The sequence below is a fragment of the Anas platyrhynchos genome, chromosome 23 (genome assembly GCF_047663525.1).
Source record: "Anas platyrhynchos isolate ZD024472 breed Pekin duck chromosome 23, IASCAAS_PekinDuck_T2T, whole genome shotgun sequence".
NCBI classification, from domain to species: Eukaryota; Metazoa; Chordata; class Aves; order Anseriformes; family Anatidae; genus Anas; species Anas platyrhynchos.
The window spans coordinates 1,728,046-1,745,792 of NC_092609.1; the positions used below are offsets into that span (position 1 = coordinate 1,728,046).

General features: G+C 52.0%; 1 long non-coding RNA gene across 1 annotated transcript in view; it reads left to right on the top strand.

The window, feature by feature from the left end:
• Positions 1-17,747, top strand: part of LOC106018665 (uncharacterized) — a 113,728-nt gene that overhangs the window by 57,182 nt on the left and 38,799 nt on the right. The window lies entirely within an intron of this gene.

Consider the following 17,747-nt stretch of genomic DNA (forward strand, 5'->3'; position numbering starts at 1 on the left):
CATGCAGAAAAGGTCACTCCATCATCAAAACCTGTCACCTGACACGCTGTTTTTATTGAGGTGAAAGGCAGAAGTATTGAAATTCTGCCAAGCCAAATGAAAAGGGAAAGCGAGCTCTCCAAAACAAATAGCAGCCCTCCAAAAAAAAAAAAAAAAAGCAGAACAAAAGCCCCGCGTGCACGTTTCTGCGGGGCTGAGCCCAAACCTTCCCCACTGTGCCATCATTGCCGGCTTTCGCTGCCTCTAAGGGTGTAAATCCTGATGGGGAGCACCCCGTGGGTATCCCTGCTGCTGCACAGCCTCTGCCCGTCCTTCGTGCTGGTCTTTCTTCCTTAAATCCTCCTGGGAAGGCTCCTGCGCCTCTTTAGCTTGCGGCTCTCGAGCTCTGGGTGATCCCGAGCGTGAAGGGCACCGCGGGGATGCAGCCGGGCTGCAGGGGGATGCGGGGCAGGGACGGGGATCACAGCACCCTGGTGGCACCCCCCTGGCCTCTGTGCGCTGAGATGTCACCTTAGGCAGCACGTTCAACCTGTCCTTTCCTTGTAAAAGCGGCTTTTTGGTGCTTACTGCTGCTGATTTATATTTATGATGTGGTCGGTGTGGTAATGATGTACCCTGCTCTTCCCTCCCTCACAAAGTAAGAGGCTGCCCTGCACGAGGAGGGGATTTGGGGGCGATTTGGGAGATCTGGGGTCAGTGTTTGCACCAATTGCTCAGAGCGAGGGGCCCGAAGCGAGCCCTGGTTGCCTCCAGGGCTCCAAATATAGGGGCTGGGGCATTTCTGGTGTCACATCTGCAAGCACAGCACCATAAACTTGGTGTTTAACAGGAGCTGAGATCCTCATAACCCTGCGGAAATGGCTGGGAGGGCTTTAAAAAGCTCGGAGCTGCCACAGGCCTCTTGATGAAACTGTAAAAGTGTCCAACGTCCTCCTCACCCACCTCCCCTCGAACTCATCCATCCACCCAGCCACCTCTTTTATCTGTCCGTCCGTCCGTCCGTCCGTCCATCTGTCCGTTCATCCATTTAACCAAATGTTTGTGGCATCGCTCTATGTGCAGCACAAAAAAAAAGCAAAGTTTTAAAACAATTTCCCCCTTTTTTATCTTTTTCTGACATTGTGAGGGATGCAGGTGAGGATTTTTAGTTCTGTCTTTAAAAAAAAAATAAAACACGCTGTGGTTTGCCGGTGCATTTTTTTCTTTATGGTGCCTTTAAGGAAGGGATTTATTGAATTCCTGAAGTCGCTGAGCCCAAACCAGTAAATGCTGACAGGTTGGACAGACTCCTTCAGCGCCCCCCACCCCCAGAAAGAAAAAAATAAAAAAAAAAAATAAAAGAAAATGCAACCCAAAGGAAAAGGAAAAAGCAAATGCAAACGGTATATATTTGTCTGCCTCCTGCAGAAGGGACCTCCACTCATCCTATCTACAAGGCTCAATGTGCATATGTCCCCGGCATGATAAGGCTCCTTTGAAACCATTTTCAATCCCCGTGCTCCGCCACCATTGGCTGCCTTGTTACCGAAAATTTACCATGAAAGGAAAAGGAGAAAAAAAAAAAAAGGAAAAACAACCTAAAAAGATTCTGGCCTGAATCAAATCTGTTCACTCTTAATTCCCGGCACCTTTTCCCTCCCCTGCCCTGCGCCGCTGTCCCAGCACGATGGGCACCGGGTCCCCATCACCCACGGGGGCAGACCCGCCACAAACCCCGCTCAAAAAATTCCTGCCTCGATTTTCAGCCAGGGCTGGGGGACGTTCAGGGGCTGGGATGAGCTGGGGAGCCCGGGGGGGCAACCCGAGGCGGCGATAAAGCTGCGCTTGTCAGTCACTTTCTTATTTATGAGCCTGGAAGCCTTTTATGCCAGGAATGTGGTTTGATCCCTCAGCTAGAAAGAAGAAAGTATCTGATGCTGTCTCACCCTCTGATGCTGTCTAACCCTTTCCCGTTTCATTCGAGAGCAGGCTGAGTTTGCCGACACTTTCTGTTTTCATGTGCAATAATTGCTTAATGGTGACGATTAAGCTTGGCAACGCTCTGCAAACTGTCACTCTTCGAAGGGCTTGCAATTTTTTTCCTATTTTGGCTGCTTGCAAGATTTTCTTTCTGCCTTTATTTATTTTTTTTTAGAAAAATCCTTCTCTTCTTCCGGCAGCTCAGAGAGAAATAATTAGGCTTTGGTTCTGGGAGAAGGGCCGGTGACCTTGGTCCTGAACTGTGACCTTCAGGGGGACTTCTGGGCACAGCGTACAGAGTGGGCTCTATACACAATTGGCAGCTGGTGTAAATCAGGAATAATATAAATATCTTCGTCCCTGGGGGATCAAACCTGCCTGTTTGTATGTGCTGGGAACCTGGGCTGGGAAATCCTCTGTATTTTGATTTTTGGGTGCTGGTGGTGGCCTGGCACATGGGATGGTAAATCCCAGCAGGGCGTTTTGCTCGTCTCTACATCACTTAAATAATTATCTGGTAGTAACATTTGTTCTTTTTATGTATATTTTGTGTGTGTATGTGCGTATTATAAGGTATATTAATTATGAACAGGCTCCGGAATTGAATTCCCAGGCTTTAATGGGCTGCTTCCCACAAACAGCAGCTGTGAGCTGGCTCCGTTTATGGCCACCCCATTGCTGAAAATGTTCCACTTCAGCAAAAGGGGCAAACGGCCCGTGGCACCCTGAAACACTAAAACACCACGTAAAACCTAAGTGCTTCATCACCATAACTAATGAAAATATATGATTGCCTAATAAAAAGCTGGTCGCGCCTGGTGGCCTCGCTTTTATGAACCCTTGTTAACAGCCGAGAGGTGGCAGTGGTGACAGCGGGTCCCCTGGGGGGTGGCATCGCCCCCGGGCAGGATTTGGGAACTGTGGATCTCTGTTGGGGCATTTTGGGGGCCGCTGCGGGGGCATCGTGCATCAAACCTCCTGCGACAGCACGTGAGAAGGTTGTAAAAGCTTCGTAGTTTGGGTTGTTCGAAGTTTTGTGGTTTTACTGAATTCGCCTCCAAATTTTTGGCACTGTTGGGGTGCAGGTGGGGAGGTGCTCCCCGAGCGGGGGTCCTGCATCCCCAGCAGCCTCTCCTCCTCCTCCTGCTGAACAAAAATAACCAGCAGCGCTTTGGAGAAAGAGGATTTTTATTTAAAAAAATAAATAATTAAAAAAAAAAACCCACACCACTCCTCATTTTATTCATAGTAGCTAATTCCATTAATTATGTTATGATGCAATTAAGCATTTCATTTCCTAGCTATTAAAGCTTAAATTATTTATTAATAATTACAGATCATTAGCTGATAATGTTCACTCGGCAGCTCAGGAGCTGAATAATTCATCTGCTTTGACGGAGCATTTCCCTCTCCCTCCGTGATATTTGTCCCTAACCTTTTCCCGTGTGCTCAGGTATTTGTTCCACGGCTCAGGGGACAAATGTGACCCCAAAAACTTGGGTGCTCCCAGGGGATGGAGCCAGGAGGAGGTCAGGGGAAGGCTGGAAGCACAGGAGCACCTCGACAGTCAGGCCAGGGCCCTTTTTGCTGAAAAAAAATTGATTTCTCATCATGACCAGCAGCAGGGACTGTAAGGATCCGAGCATTTTGGAGGGACCCATGGCTCGGGGATTGGGGTTTAATTAGCTGCTGCCCACGGTGCTTTGTGAAATGAGGCCGTTGTGCTCTGTGGTGCAGTGGACACCTGTGTGGTTAATGGGGTTTTCTGCAAAAAGCTCAGAAATTTTCCCCTTCTTTTACACAAGGAGGGCAGCACCAGGATGGGGAGAGGATGGGGAGCTGGGTTTCTTGGGGAGAGGATGGAGAGGTTTCTCCTGTGGGGTCTTCTGCTTTATGACTTGATAACTGAGCGGGGTGAGGACTTTGAGCTGGTGAGGGGAAGAGATGGATGCTCTATTTCACCTCCTGCAGAAATCCCCCAAGGATTTTGGCCCAATTTACCGAGGGAAAATCAAAGCAGGTCGTGGGTGCTGCTCCCACCTCTCCATCCTCTTGGCCAGGGAAATGGGCACGTGTTAAAACCCAGCTGGGGCTGCACGAAGCAGCCAGAGGAGGCGGGGAGGAGCTGGGATGGAGCCCCCCTCTTCCCCTGCGCCTCGGGGGAACAAATAAAAGGCACTTCACTGTAACTCAATTAATTAGTTAACGCTTGTACGGCACTTCGGAGATGGAAAGAGTGAGGTAAGAGCCTGGCTTTATTGCTGCGAGCTCCGATGAGCAGCTCGGTGTGCTGGATGTGCTCAGAGCCACAAAAGTGCCCCGTGGTGGAGGCGGGGAGGGGGAAGCGCCTTCCTCGTGCTTCACCCAGTGCCAAAAAATAAGGGAGAAGGGAAAAAACCAACCGTGCTTGGAAGAGCTTGTTAAGTTTGTAATAAGGAATCATTCAATCAAACCAAGAGAAAGGTTTTTTTCCTATGGTAATCGCTCCCCACCAGCAAATCTCGCAGGAGGAAACGCTTCGGCAGAGCCAGGCTCGTTAAACAGGCTATGAAATTAGGGTTTCACCCCAAAACCATGCCTACAACCTCAGCTGCAGGCGAGCATCCCAACTGTGTGTACCCCAGCAATGGGTTTGGAGGGGGAAAGAGGCTGTGCTTGGAGGGGGCGCAATATTTTGGGAGAGGTTTGGAAATCTCTCTTTAGAGCACGGATTTGCCTGGAAATGTGCGGCTGCTGCAAATGCAGCAGAGCCCCAGGGACGGGTTTCCAGCAGCCACCCCGAGGGATAAAACCCACGGCAGCGGGGATGATGCCCCAGAGGAGCAATTTCCCATCAGGCGGTGACAAAGAACAAGTGTGCTGTGCAGGTAATTAAACAGACTCCGGTACCTGAGCCAAAATCCCTACATTTACACAAAACTTCTGTAGAAATGTAGATGTTTGTATAAAACCCCTATAAAATCATAACACATCCTGATACCTGGTGGGTTGTTAGTGGGGCTGGACGGGGCCAGGCTCTGCTTCCAGCGGCTGCTGCTGCAAATTTTCCTCCTTTTTTTCCTGCGTCGAGCAAGGCCCTAAAATTGAAACCTCCAAAGTTGTTCAGGAGGTAGGGACCAGAAGCAGAAAGCTTCTTCAGTCAACAAAACAGCACCCTGCGAAGAAGGGAAACGTTTTTGTTTCCCGTCTGGCTTTTAATACTTCTTACCATCAATTAACATTTCAAAATGAGAAGGCGTTCTCAGCTGAAAAAGCCGGAGGTCTCAATTTGAAAGCATCAGAGTTCGACTTTCTGATTATTTCAGCTCTTTTCTTTTGTGAGTGTGGGAGAATTCATTGAAACAGATCCTTTTCAGTGCTGATTTCCGCTTCTGATAAAACAGTATTTTTTAATTAAAGGAAAAATTACCGGCGGTGAGGCTCCGTTTGCTCACAAAGTTAAAGAGGCAGCGGTGGGGACAATGTGCGTCGAGACAGCGTGAATCAACCCCCATTCGGTGGCTGTGTCCAGATGTAATTAAGATCTAGATTGCCCTAGAAACGCCTTGAACTACAATAAATAATTCATATAGGGGAAAAATATAGGACATTTGCAGGGCTGCGTTGGGATGTTCCATCCCTTGGAAGTGCCAGGAAGAACCCGAAATTTGGTAGTGGGTTTAAGGCAAAAAAGAAATTGCATTTTCCCATACAGCATCCGTATGGTGAAGACCTTCAGTCTTTCGAATAACCTCTCGATTCAATGAAGGGGAGGGAAGGATGAAATTGGTGTCAGCAATAAACAGGATTTGTTACATAAATCCTGGCTGGAGAACCAAGTAGTGGAGTGGAGCTGCGGCTGCCTTTTAAACTTAATTATGCACATGTTTCTCAGCCAGGGTTTATTGAATCATATGGTATAAACCATAAACAAACACTAAAAACCTGGCTGCGTTGATTGCTACAAGCAACAAAATGATCTTTAAAGATCAAATATTTATTTCGAAATCCCCAGAGCCCGGCTTCCTGCACGGGATTTGGGGGCAGGCGATCGGCTCCCCGCGTGGGGATTCTCCCCCCACTGATGCCCGAATTGCCTGGCCTTTGGCAGAGGTTTCTCTGAAGCAGGAGGATCAGTGGCTTGCTGCTGGGGTGAATTTTTTGTGCACATTCACATAAATCAGGCTGGCGATGTGCTTGGAGAGGAGGGGTTGGTGCCAGCACGACCTCCTTGCACCCCGCCACAGCACGACGTGAACTTTCTGTGCCAAAAAAAGGAAAGGAAATGTGATGGCATGCTCAGCCTGGAGCTGCCCCCAAATCTAGGGGAATTCCTGTCTTCAGCTGCTGCCTCCTTCCCCGTCTCCAGCCCTGGGGTGTTGGGATGGGGGTGAGAGCTGGCATCGTGGCACCGGGGGTGGCATCAGGGCAAGGGGGCATCGGGGTGCTCGCTGCAGCTCCGGGAAGCTTTTCTGGGTGTTCCTGCTGCAGCACAGAAGCAGCATTTTTCTCTATTTTCCTATTTATTTTTTTTTTTTAGGGGAAAAAAGGTTTTCAGGTTGCTGAAGGTGGTTGTTGCCCTGTGCCATGCGCCTGGAGCAGGGGTGCATTTGGGGACAAAGCGTGTCCCCAAAACCTCCCGGCTGCAGGCACCCCCTCCAACCCTGCCAGGAATTAGGGAAAGAGCTGGCGATGGGAACAACCCCGTGTGCTGCTTGGGGACATCCCACCCTCACACTGGGGTGTGCCCCCAATTCTCCCTGTGCTCCCCAAACCGCCCCCTCCAGCTGCCCCCCTGCACCCTCAGCTGCGCTCCAACATCTCCCCACGGCGCCGTTGGATGCGTTGCTTCCCAAATCCCCCGTGACCAGGGGAGGAAATATTTATTTGCAGTTGGATATTTATTGAAGAAATGCAAGAGAAACATTTTATTTTATTTTTTTTCCTGGGGAAACAACAACCAAAAAAAAAAAGAACAAACAGAACGACTCAGGCAGCCTCCCCACCTTATCAACGTGCGAGCCCTCCTTCATCTGCTTTGAAATCTCTGTAATTTACTCTTCCTTCCCTTGCAATGTTTATGGCTTTTATGTTGTTTGAAGGTTATTTATAACAATTATGTAAGGAAGAAAAAGCGCTATAAACGGAGGTAATTTACTGTAAAATATCTGAATGCTAAAAAAAAAAATAAAAATTAAATAAATAATAATCAGATGGCGAATTTCTGTAGGGCTTCAGCTGGAGGCACCCAGCCCTGTGACAGGGTCCGTGCTTGGGGCAGGCAGCTCTGACCCACGGTGGGGTTGTGTTTGCTTCTGATCACGCCTGAGCAGGTAAATTAATGACCTCTGATTAGGAAAAAACAGCAAGAAACAGCAAACTGCAGCGCATGTGGAGGTGGCAGCGCCCGCAAGGGGCTGTGGGAGGGAGCGGGGAGTGATGCTGGGGGACACCGGTGGGAGTGGGGCTGCGAGGGTTTGGCCAAGCGGTTAAATAAATGAGCTTTTCCTCGGCATCTCAGCAGGGCTGGGAGCCTTTTGTGGCACTGGCAGCACGTCGGAGGGATTGCAGCTCTCTGTGGCAGGCTGCTTATTCAGGTCTGCCTCTGCAAATTTGATTATAATGGCTTAAAGAGAATCGCCCCTTGATAAGGCCACCAAAAATAATAAGAAGAATAAAAGGCTGAGCGGGAGCAAATGAATTCATCAGGCTGAAAAACTATAACTCAGTTATTAGGCACACGCAGCCAAGTGAAGCCAGCAAGTGCTGATGTGGCATTTGTGCTCTCCGTTCGGTCTCTCCATGGTTTTACCAGCCTTGTCCCAACCAAATCCTCCTTGGAAAGAGGGAAAACACATCCCCACGAGCCCAGGGCTCTGAGCAGTGTGGTGGTGCCCATCCTGCTGCCACCAGAGCTGGGCAGGAGCAGGGCAGGACGTCCCCAGCCCCAGCTCCCTCCAGGTTGAGATTCCAGCCCCTGGAGTGAAGGAAAACCATTTCCTTCCTTTTTTTTTTTTTGCGTGGATGCATGGGGAAAATCCATTTCCTTCCCTTCCCATGCGTGGATGCGTGCGCTTTGCTTTGCTTTCCCCGCGACACGATTTCCTCAGCGCCAGGCATTTAAGCAGCACCGTAAACAAGATGGGACATAAACGGAGCGAAAACAGGGAACAATCGACTGTAAATAAAGACTCAGGTAACGAGAGCGACAGCGACAAAATTGTCTGATTAGGCAAAATCCATCTGAAAGCAGCTCTGTGGGTGACAGCCCAGGCTCTGCTCCGCTGGACCCAACGGGAGCTCGGAGTTCCCCAGCCCCGAGGCACCTTGGCCGCATCCTGCACGGCTTTGGGGAGGTCCTGGGGGTCTCCCCAGCTGTCCCCCTCTTTCCTCACCCCTCGGAGGGCCCCTGCCAGGCCGCCCTCCTGCTTTGAAGCCGCCTTGAAAGAGAATTTCCAATCAGTCCGTTTGGGCTCAATTTTACCGGGAGGCACCGCCGGCTTGGTTTTCCCTCTCCTAATTCGCGCGGGTTGGAGCTGAAAGTCTGTTTGGGGGCCCTGGGTAATTTTCTCCTGTGAGGACAAAGGAGTTTAGTATTGTATTTATTTTTTTATAAAAAAAAAATATATTAAATGATGTTTGCTAAGTCACTGTGGACTCTTATCAGCCCTTTCCATTTCCCGAGGAATCCCATTCTCTTCTCTGTCCTCTGTGAGCTCGAGACCTAGATCTGAAGAGCTGTTTATTATCTGCTTTGCCTTCTGATAAGCTCCTGTTTATAAATTCGCCTCCCCTCGTATATATCTCCATTTGTTTTTTCCTGATATATTCTTTTTAAGCTGGAGATAAGACATTTTCTTCCCTGGCTGGCCGGCTTCCAGCCAAAGCACCCAGCTGGCGTGGGCGCTGGCTCCTCGGTGAGCCTCGGGGCTTCTCCTCCTCTGGTTTTGGGGTGCCGGGGTGCTTTGATCACCCTTGGCCAGCAGGACCCTTTGGTTTTCCTCCTGCCAGGCTAGCAAAATGCTTTGGGAAGTGCTCTGCGCTGTGACTTCACCTAAAGCACAGGGAGCAGTGCCGCTCCTAATTAAGCGCTGCTTTATTAAAACAAATCTCTGCGCGCTCCTAAAGGACAGGCGGCGGCTGTGGTCTCCCCGGTAAATATTTACGGGCTGCAAAGTTTTCTCAGGTAATCATTTGGGGGAGAAAAAAGGACGATTCATCACGCTGATGTCAGATCATGGCCTCTTTGTTCCTTGTAAAAGCCAGATCCATCACACTCCTTCCGAGCAAGGACACTCGGCAAGGTCTCTGTCGCTGCCATGAAATATGCCAGCGCAGCAGAGGCCACCGTGACCGGGGCTGGGGAAGTTCGAACAGACCCAACTTTTCCTTTTAATTACTCCTGAGCTTTCTGATGCTCCTGATCCACTGCACAGGGGCCGTACGAGCCCGGTGCGCTTGGTCCAGGGCTGCGAAGTGGTGAGGGAAGAACTCGGGAGCAGGCAGTAGAAGGGGTCCGGACCATCAGGGGTCACTGGTGGGAACTGGGCAGCCCTGGAGGTTTCTGAGGTTGGGCAGGGGTGTCCCTGGAGGTGCCCTGCCAGTGGTGTGGGGATCCAGGAGGGGAGAGGCTGTGCCGAGTGAAACCCCAAACCCTCCCTGGGGTCCTTACGGATGGAAGGGGCAAAAGTTTGCTGATGGGGTTTAAGAATAAGACAAAAAAGCATCCATCAGGGATAGGGCAGGAGGTGCTAGGCGATCCCTCAGCTCCTTCCCACTGGGTTTTGCAGTGGTCCTGAGGAAGGAGCAGGAGCAGGGCACGCATCCAGCCCGCTGGGCTGAGCCGGCAGTCACGTCCGTCCTTGCGAGCGGGGCCGCAGCAGCAAGGCAGGGGGAGCGAGCCGCCGCTCCTGAACAGCATGACAATAGCCTGCCTGTGTGCACAGCTGTTCAAAGACAATAAAAATTACCCTTCTGCCCCGCAGATTTTTCTCTGACATCCCGTTTGGGCTTGATTTGTGGGGAGGAGGAGCCCTCTGCTTGCATGCGGGTCTCCGCACGCCCAGCCGGGCAGCAATCAGGCTCCCCCCATCGCGGCGTGGGGGGAGCGGGATGCACAGCAGCTCGTCAGAGCATCTTTCCAGCAGGATTACAGATGCAGAGGCAGGCAGGGATCATAAATGTGGCTCTGCTGGAGCCGGGCTGCTTTTCTGGCTTCACCCTTCGTGCTCGGCTTCTACCATGGGGTACCCGGAGCATCCCCGTGCATGGCTCGGGGTGGATGGGGACGCAGAGGAGGAACACGTCCACCCTATTTCATGCATGGAGGTCACAAACCCAGCCTGGTAAAGACCTTCTTGCTGTTGTAAAAGGGGATCTGTGCAGGGCTGGCACCACTGAGCATCGCAGGCATGGTTCTGGGGCTACTGGGAGCCCTTCAAGCACGGAGCGAGCACCCTGCTTATCCAGATGCCCTGGGCATGGCTTGCAAAAAGCCAGCCCGCCTCTGCCTCCCCGCAATGAGGTGTCCACTGCCAGTTCTGCCTCTTCACCCCAAATTCCCTGTATCATCACAAGCCTGCCCCGCAGCACACGCTGCCAACGCTCGCCTGAACGTGACACCGAGCTGCTGACGCTTCCTCGCATCTCTTCCAGGGCTGTTATCGCCCTCTCCTCTGGCCACCGAGATGTGCTCATCGTCAGCTCCACGGCACCCGGAGCTCTGCTAAAACCCCCCCATGGCTGCCTTTATCGAGCGGCTTGGCTCAATCTTACGGCGCGAAGGAGCCTGGCTGGGGGTCCAAGGGGAAGAGACAGAAAGGCGAAAACCCCGCGGAGAACCGGGACGGGGAGGCTGCAAGCTGGGCAGGCAAGGAGGGGATTCATGCAGGGAATTATCTGAGCCATCCTCCTCTCTCCCCCGGTGCAATTTCGGCTCGCTGGAAGTTGCGTTCCCTCTTCTGCAGATCCGAGGTGTAAAAAAAAACCCAGCGTGCGACACAGATGAAAGGAAATAGGGGAGGAAAAAGGGGGGGCCGAGCGCACCAGAGAGGCATTATTCACATTGCGGTTCAGCTCCCGAATGTCAGGTTGTGTTACGCTGAATCTCTTTAAACACTGACACCCTGCGTGGGCCTTGGGGTAAGCCGCACGGCGCGAGCTGCGGGGTGAAATCCAAAGTGGCAATGGGCGTTATCTGGGGAGGCGGCGCAAATCCCAACGGCACCGAGATCTCCAGCAGTGCTCCCGCGGCTCTGAAATAAGGCTGGAGAGGAAAAGCTTCGATTCGTGTTGTAATTGCAGGCCTGCCCTTCTTTCGCTGGGGGAGAAGAGGATGGCAAGCCCTCGCCTCCCCGAGGGTTTTGGGAAAATAGCTCTGCCTCTAGAGAGAAAAGAGCCTGATGATGATGAAGATGATGATGATGATGGTGATGGTTTTTATCATCCTGCCTGACCTGGCCATTGGCCTCGGCACAAATAGGGCACAAGGAGCTGGCCCTGGCCCCTGGCCACCGTGGCCCCGGTGGGGTTTGGCAGGGGCTGGCGGCACGCAGGATGCTCGCCCAGGTGACTGCAGCCCTCCTCGGGGAAGGCAGTTGCCATGGAAACCCATCCCTTTCTTTTTTGGCCACTTGTTCTGCACCGCCAGGCTGAGCGGGGGAACTTTCCCGGGAGGGGGATGATGATAAATTTGGAAATAATAAAAATATGGAGGAGAAACGCCCACGCAAGGCAAGGCGATGGCAGCCCCCCAGGTGGGTGCCACATCCTGGGGGGCTGCTGGGATCGTGCTGGCCCCCAGTACTGGTCCCAGTGCCGTTTGGGCACTGGTTTGACTTCCAGGCACACGGCTCCGCAACAAGCGGCCTCTCGCAGGCACCTGAACCTCAATCCCCACGGGGACCAGCATGAGCTCTAACATTTTCTTGGAGGAAAAGGTTGTTACTGAGATTATTGACCCGGAGGGCAGAGTTAAAGCAGGCTGGAAATCGTAAAAAAAAAAAGATTTCATTTTCCACCCGGACTATCAAGGCTCCCAGCAAAGTCTTCTTGTCTCTTTTCTTCTCTCTTTTTCTTTTCCTGTTAACAGGCAGTTTTTTAAGGTCATGCTGCCTGCTTGCTGTGCATTATCAAGTAATTTGCACAATATATTTCTTCCCTCTGTGTATCTTTACTGATAATGTATCAAATGCCAGAGCACTAACCGGAGGTTTCGGTGCGGGCGTTTGCTGTGTAGGCAGCCAGAATCGAGCTCTCCCTAGGAAGGATGGAGGAGGGAAAGGCTAGGAAAGGTGAGAGCCAGGAGAAAAACCGGCAGAAGAAATCCTTGAATAAACCATGGGTTTTAGCATCTTGATCATTTTGCTGCTGCCGTACAGCAGGATGAAAGTCCGGGGGGGTTTCGCTGCCGGTCCCCAAACTGCAGGTGGGGACGAGGCTCCTCTGTTCTCCTGCCACGAACAAGAAAGGGGGCAACGGAGCAGCTTTGGGGCACAAAAAGCGCTTTTTGGGGCTGGGGCCATACGTGATGGCTGGGGATTAGCAGTGTGGAGGAGCCGAGGCAGCCAGCAAGCCGCAGGGTTCCCACGCAGGGCACTGGCTGCAGACACGGCCCCAAAAATAGTCTGGGGATGGAAGTCCTCCTAGGGAAGGTATTGATCTGGGCTTATCCTGGATTCAGGCCACTTCAGCCGTAGGCAAAAAGGCTCTTTAGTCATCTACTTCCCTCTACAGTCGCTGGAAGAAACAGCATCTCTGGCAGCAGCACGGAGCCCGTTTCCCCCAGGACTCACCCGTTTTACCCATTCTCAGCCCCTCGATCTCCAGCCCACACCACCAGGCTCTGGGGGTGATGGGGACGAGCCCCACATCTGCCCAGCACGGAGCTGTTTGGGGGAGCAAAGAAAAACTGACCCCAAAACTGGCTGGGGGCCACCCTGCCCTGGTCGTGGCTGGAGAGGAGAAGGGGCTCCGAGGTGACCCAGCTCTGAGCAGGACTTCATCCCCTTATTAGAAATAGCTCAAAAAGAAGAAAATAAAAAGAAGAAAGCACTTGGTCATCTGCTTGGGACCTTGTGATTCCCAGGGAGTAACAGCATCTTTCACCTGCTGTCTCCACGTGGCAGAAGTAGGCAAATTTACTTTGGGGGCAAATATAATAAAAGGAGAAAATGCACAACTCTGTGCTGGCCACTGATGCTCCCGCAGCATCCCGTCCTCGTGCTTTCATCTCCAGGCTTCGTTTGGGCTTCCAAGCAAGGAGGGATGGGGGCTGGAAATGAGGAATCGCTTCTTGATTTATGCAGAAGGCAAAGGAATGAAGAAAGGGAAAGGGGGAGCTCCGAGAGGGAACACACACGGGAGCAATCGCAGGTCCTCTGGGAGCCCGCGGAGAATTGCTTGTTTGGCTGGACAGGAATAATTAAGGATTCTGATGTGGTCAGGTATATTAATGGCCCCCTGAAAGCTTCAGATCAATGATGGAAGGGAAAAAAAAAATAGAACACATGCATAATTAAAAAAAAAAAGAAAAAAAAAGACCAGAAACTTTGCTTGACACGATGACATTACTGATTTTTTTATGATCTTCTCAAATATACTCTATAACCATTGTTAATTTGGTGTCGTTAATAACTCATCCTTCAAATGTCAGGCAGAAACCGAGCTGCGAGATGGGATTACTATGGGCAAAGGGAGATGTGGGGGGAGAAGAGCGATAATCCAAGCACGTGGGCACCGTCTGGCTTGTTCCTCGCTCGGAAAGGTGGCCCCCAAAAGCAAACCCTGGCCCCTTTTGTGGCAGCATCAAACCCGATATCGATTTCCAGGTCTCTCCACCTGAGCACAGGTGCGTGGTGTGATGGGGAAAGGGGAGAACAGCGCCCTGTGTGTGTGTAATTTAATTTTCTGGCGTGTAAAAAAAAAAGGGGGCAGACGTGACCGCGGTCCCAGTGCTTCAATAACAGAGTACAAACAGCACGGGGAGGGATTTAGAGCCGGTGTCTGTGTGCACACAGACCCCATGCGTGCAGACGGGGAGAGAGGGCTGTGCGTAAGGATCTCCGCAGGTGTTTGCTGAGAAGGAAATACGGGAGAAAAACAAGGTGTTTTGGCTGTTGGTCGCTGTTCTGGTATTCAGAAGGAGAATTTCTTGACCCAAACAGCAGCTCGTCTTTCATTGTGTGATTCAAGTACCAAAAAAATGCAGTAAATAGAGAAAATGTCCTGGCGGGGGAGAAAAGAAAGAGACCTCTTTCTTAACCCAGCCCTGTCCGAAATGCCCCAAGCTGTGAATTGTGCTCTTTCTCTCTCAAAAAAAAATTAAAATAAATAAACACCGAAGGTTGTCCTAAATACAGATGTCAATGGCACGAGGCTGTGGAGATGCTCTGGTACCCCTGGCCTGGGAGGAGGCTGGTGGTTGGTGCGAGGTGCCCAAAATGAATTCTTGTCGTCCTCCTTCGTGCCAGCTCCTGCTTCTCTGAGCGATGCTGCTGGCAGCAGGGCTGGGCAAATCGTGGTGGTTTTCTTTTCTTTTCTTTTTTTTCAGTTCTGTGAAAGTAATTTATTCTTATTTGGGGAAAAGGATTAAAAAAAGGAAATCATTGGGGATCGACTCAGTCTTTCATTTGACCCAAGGTTAAATGTTTGCTTCATTTTGGAATTAATTATCTCCCGCTCAAAAAAAAAAAAAAAAAACTTTCTCTACTCAATGTGGCAGCAGAGATGGGGAAGGAAAAGCCACAGCACGAAGGGAAAAAAGCTGAAAGTCGTCCAGATGGTGGGTGCTGACAGGGCTCCGCGGTGCCTGCGGTGTTTTGGGGAGAGGGGTGGTGATGCTGCTGGGGACCTGCTCTTGCCATTGCCATGACCAACAAAACCTCGCCTTGAAGCAGCATTAATTGAAGCTGTGGGGTGAAGGAGATGCACCCAGGGGCTGGAGGAGCAGCAGCAGCACGAGGTGTCCAAGCAGCAGGGGGAATCCTCTCCTGCTTCCCTCCGTCCTGCCCAGGGAGGTTTGGGTGGCAGCTTTCTGAGCGCAGGCTTGGCTGCGTGCCTGCTGCTCATTCAGATGGAGCTCGCTGATTTACAGGAGGAGGGGAGGGAAAAAAAAAAAAAAAAAAAAAAAGGGAACGGAAAAAAAAGCAAACCCTCAGAAATTCAATTAAAGCTGTTGCCTCCTTTAGAAAGAGAAAGATACTCACTTTGAATGTGGTAAGTGTTCCTTTCTTCTGTAAATCAATTTAGTTTATAAAATGCAAAAGGGGAAGGGAAAAAAAAAAAAGCAGAAAGGCCTGGCTGTGCATTGCCAGCCCACGGGGCCCTCACCTCCCACAGCCCTGCCAGCTTTATCTCCCCTGCATTCGCTCTCGTTGGTCCTCCCCCTCCTTTTCTTTTTAATTTGTAATTTTTTTTTCCGAGCCGAACAGGCAGGCTCCCAGGTGTTGGGGTTGCCAATTCTCTTGTTCCTGCTAACAGCTTTCTGGCCGTCGATATTTTATTCTCGGCGAAGGTAATGGCTTCGAGCCCCTGCCTTGGGCGCAGGCCAAGGTGAGCCCCCCGAGCACGGGGACAGCTTTCATCACAGCCGGAGCAGCAGGGGTGCACAAACCTCAGCATTCCTGGTCCCCATCCTGCTCAGAGCACCAGCCTGCAGCCCCTTTCCTATTTTCCCAGCCCAAAACACAGCTCGAGGGCCATCAGTCCCCTGCAGAGGCATCAGCATCAGGCTCCAACCTCCCCGAGCCAGCTGAAAGCACCCGGTGGGTGCAGGTGGCCCCAGGAGGCTTCTGCACATTTGGTGGTTGCAGAGGGGCTCAGAGCCATCCGGATGAAGACGCCCACCATCATCTTCATGGAAAGTTCTTCAGCCTTTTATTTTCCCTCCTTGGAAGTCATCCACGAGCCTGCATCAGGCGTGCTGCTCCTCAAAGCACGTGGGGGCAGGCAGCAGCTCCCGGTGCTGCCCGGGGACCCGAGGTGCCCATCCTCAGGAGTGCCACGCAATTAAAGCAAATTAGGTTCCAGTGCAAACAAATAATGCAAGAACGGCAATCTCCGGGTGCTGTTTGCCCAGCTTTCAGCACGCCACCTTGCTCTGCATGTTAAAATGGAGCCTGGCAGATGCCTGAGAGCATCCTGCTCCTCCTGAGCAGCTCGGAGGAAGGTCGGAGCAGAGGGGACAGCCAGGGGACAGCCTGGGGACAGCCAGAGCAGTGAGCGGTGCCTGACCCCATGGCCTGGGGCAAGGAGGCAGCTGTGCCCCCAATTTCCCTGGCATGGAGGAGTAATCGCAGAGCCAAAATGAAGCAGCTACACAAATGATGTGAGCGAGACCTAAATACTCCGCAGCGCAGCGCAGCACGCATACGCGGCACCCGAGAAAGCGGGCCCTGACCTCAATTGAAGGCTCTCAAAGCCACCGCGATATAAAAATTAATGAACTGGCCCGAGGAGAGGACGCTGTCATTTCAGGCTAGGATGACTTTCCTGTGTCACCACTGCAGCCTCTTTTTTTTTTTTTTTTTTTCCCAGGGATGAGGATCGGAGCCTGCGCCCGGCCATCGGCGCTTGGCGGGGCTGGGGCCCGCTGGCAGAGTGGCTTTTGCAGGGGATTATGGCAGGGATGGGTGGCTGTGGGGGGAGAGGAGGAGGGGGAAGAAAATGCAGAAACTGCTCGAGCTTAACTGAGCCTCCGTGCTGGAATCCTTACCCCAAATCTTCTAATTAATAGTCAGGATTAGCAGCTGCTGAGGTTGGGTCTTAGCCATCTAATCATAGCAGCACAGACTGGCTGTGCTCAGCATCCCGAGCACAAGGCAGCCTTTCTAGACTACCAGATAAATAAGTTCACAAATTAAACAACAACAAAAAAACATTAACATTTGGATGGAACCGTTCCTTGCCGTTGTGCTGCTCGGAGAGGGAGGATTTGCTGTTGCGCTGCAGTTCCTGCTAATAAACCCCTTCTTTGTGCTCAGGACCTGGCTCCAATCGCCACAGCCTCCTTCCAAAGCACCTCGCAGCCCTCCCTGCTCTGCAGAAGATCCCTTCCACGTCGATGAGTCTTGCACCCAAAGCCTTTTCCCGAGGCAGATGCACCTCCTCGGGGTGCATCCCATGCCCGGCTGCTGGTGTGGATATAATCCACCCCAAACAGCAAAGCCAGCCCTTCTCTCTGCTTATTTTCACCGTTTTGGTTTCATCCCAAGCCTCTTAAATTGCTCGTGGCAGCGGTGCTAAAAATGATCCAAGAGGAGCTTTGTACCAGGGCAGGGTTCATCCCCTGGGGGCCGCACAACCCGGCGTGGCTGAGCCCTGCTGGGGCTCGTGGCACCCCAAGCTTTGCAGCTCAGCTCCTGCTGCAAGGGGACGGGGGAGATGCTGACCCCCTCGAGGGTGTTACCAAACGGGGGAGCTCACCCCCAGCCAGGACAGAGCCAGGTTTCGTGGTCTGAGCCCTTTGCCTTGTTCCTGGGCTGCCCGATGTGCTTGGATGGCACAGGGAGCGGCGGTGCAACCCTGGGGACCCCGTGCCAGCTTTTTGCCTTACTGGTTCCCCCCTCCCTTAACAGCACCACCTGCTCTTTTCTTGAGCGTACAGCAGGAACAAAGGAGCTCAAACTGTCTCATTTCTCCTGCTGCCTTTCTTCCATTCAACACTCCTGCCTCTCAAGGAGATTTTCCTGGCTCTGTCTGTGTGTGCGCACACTGGAGATGGGTCGAGGCACCCACACTGCCAACCCCATGGTGAGGGGCAGATGATGCTCCGGGGTGGGTTCTGCTGCCCGTGGCATCCCAAACCCAGC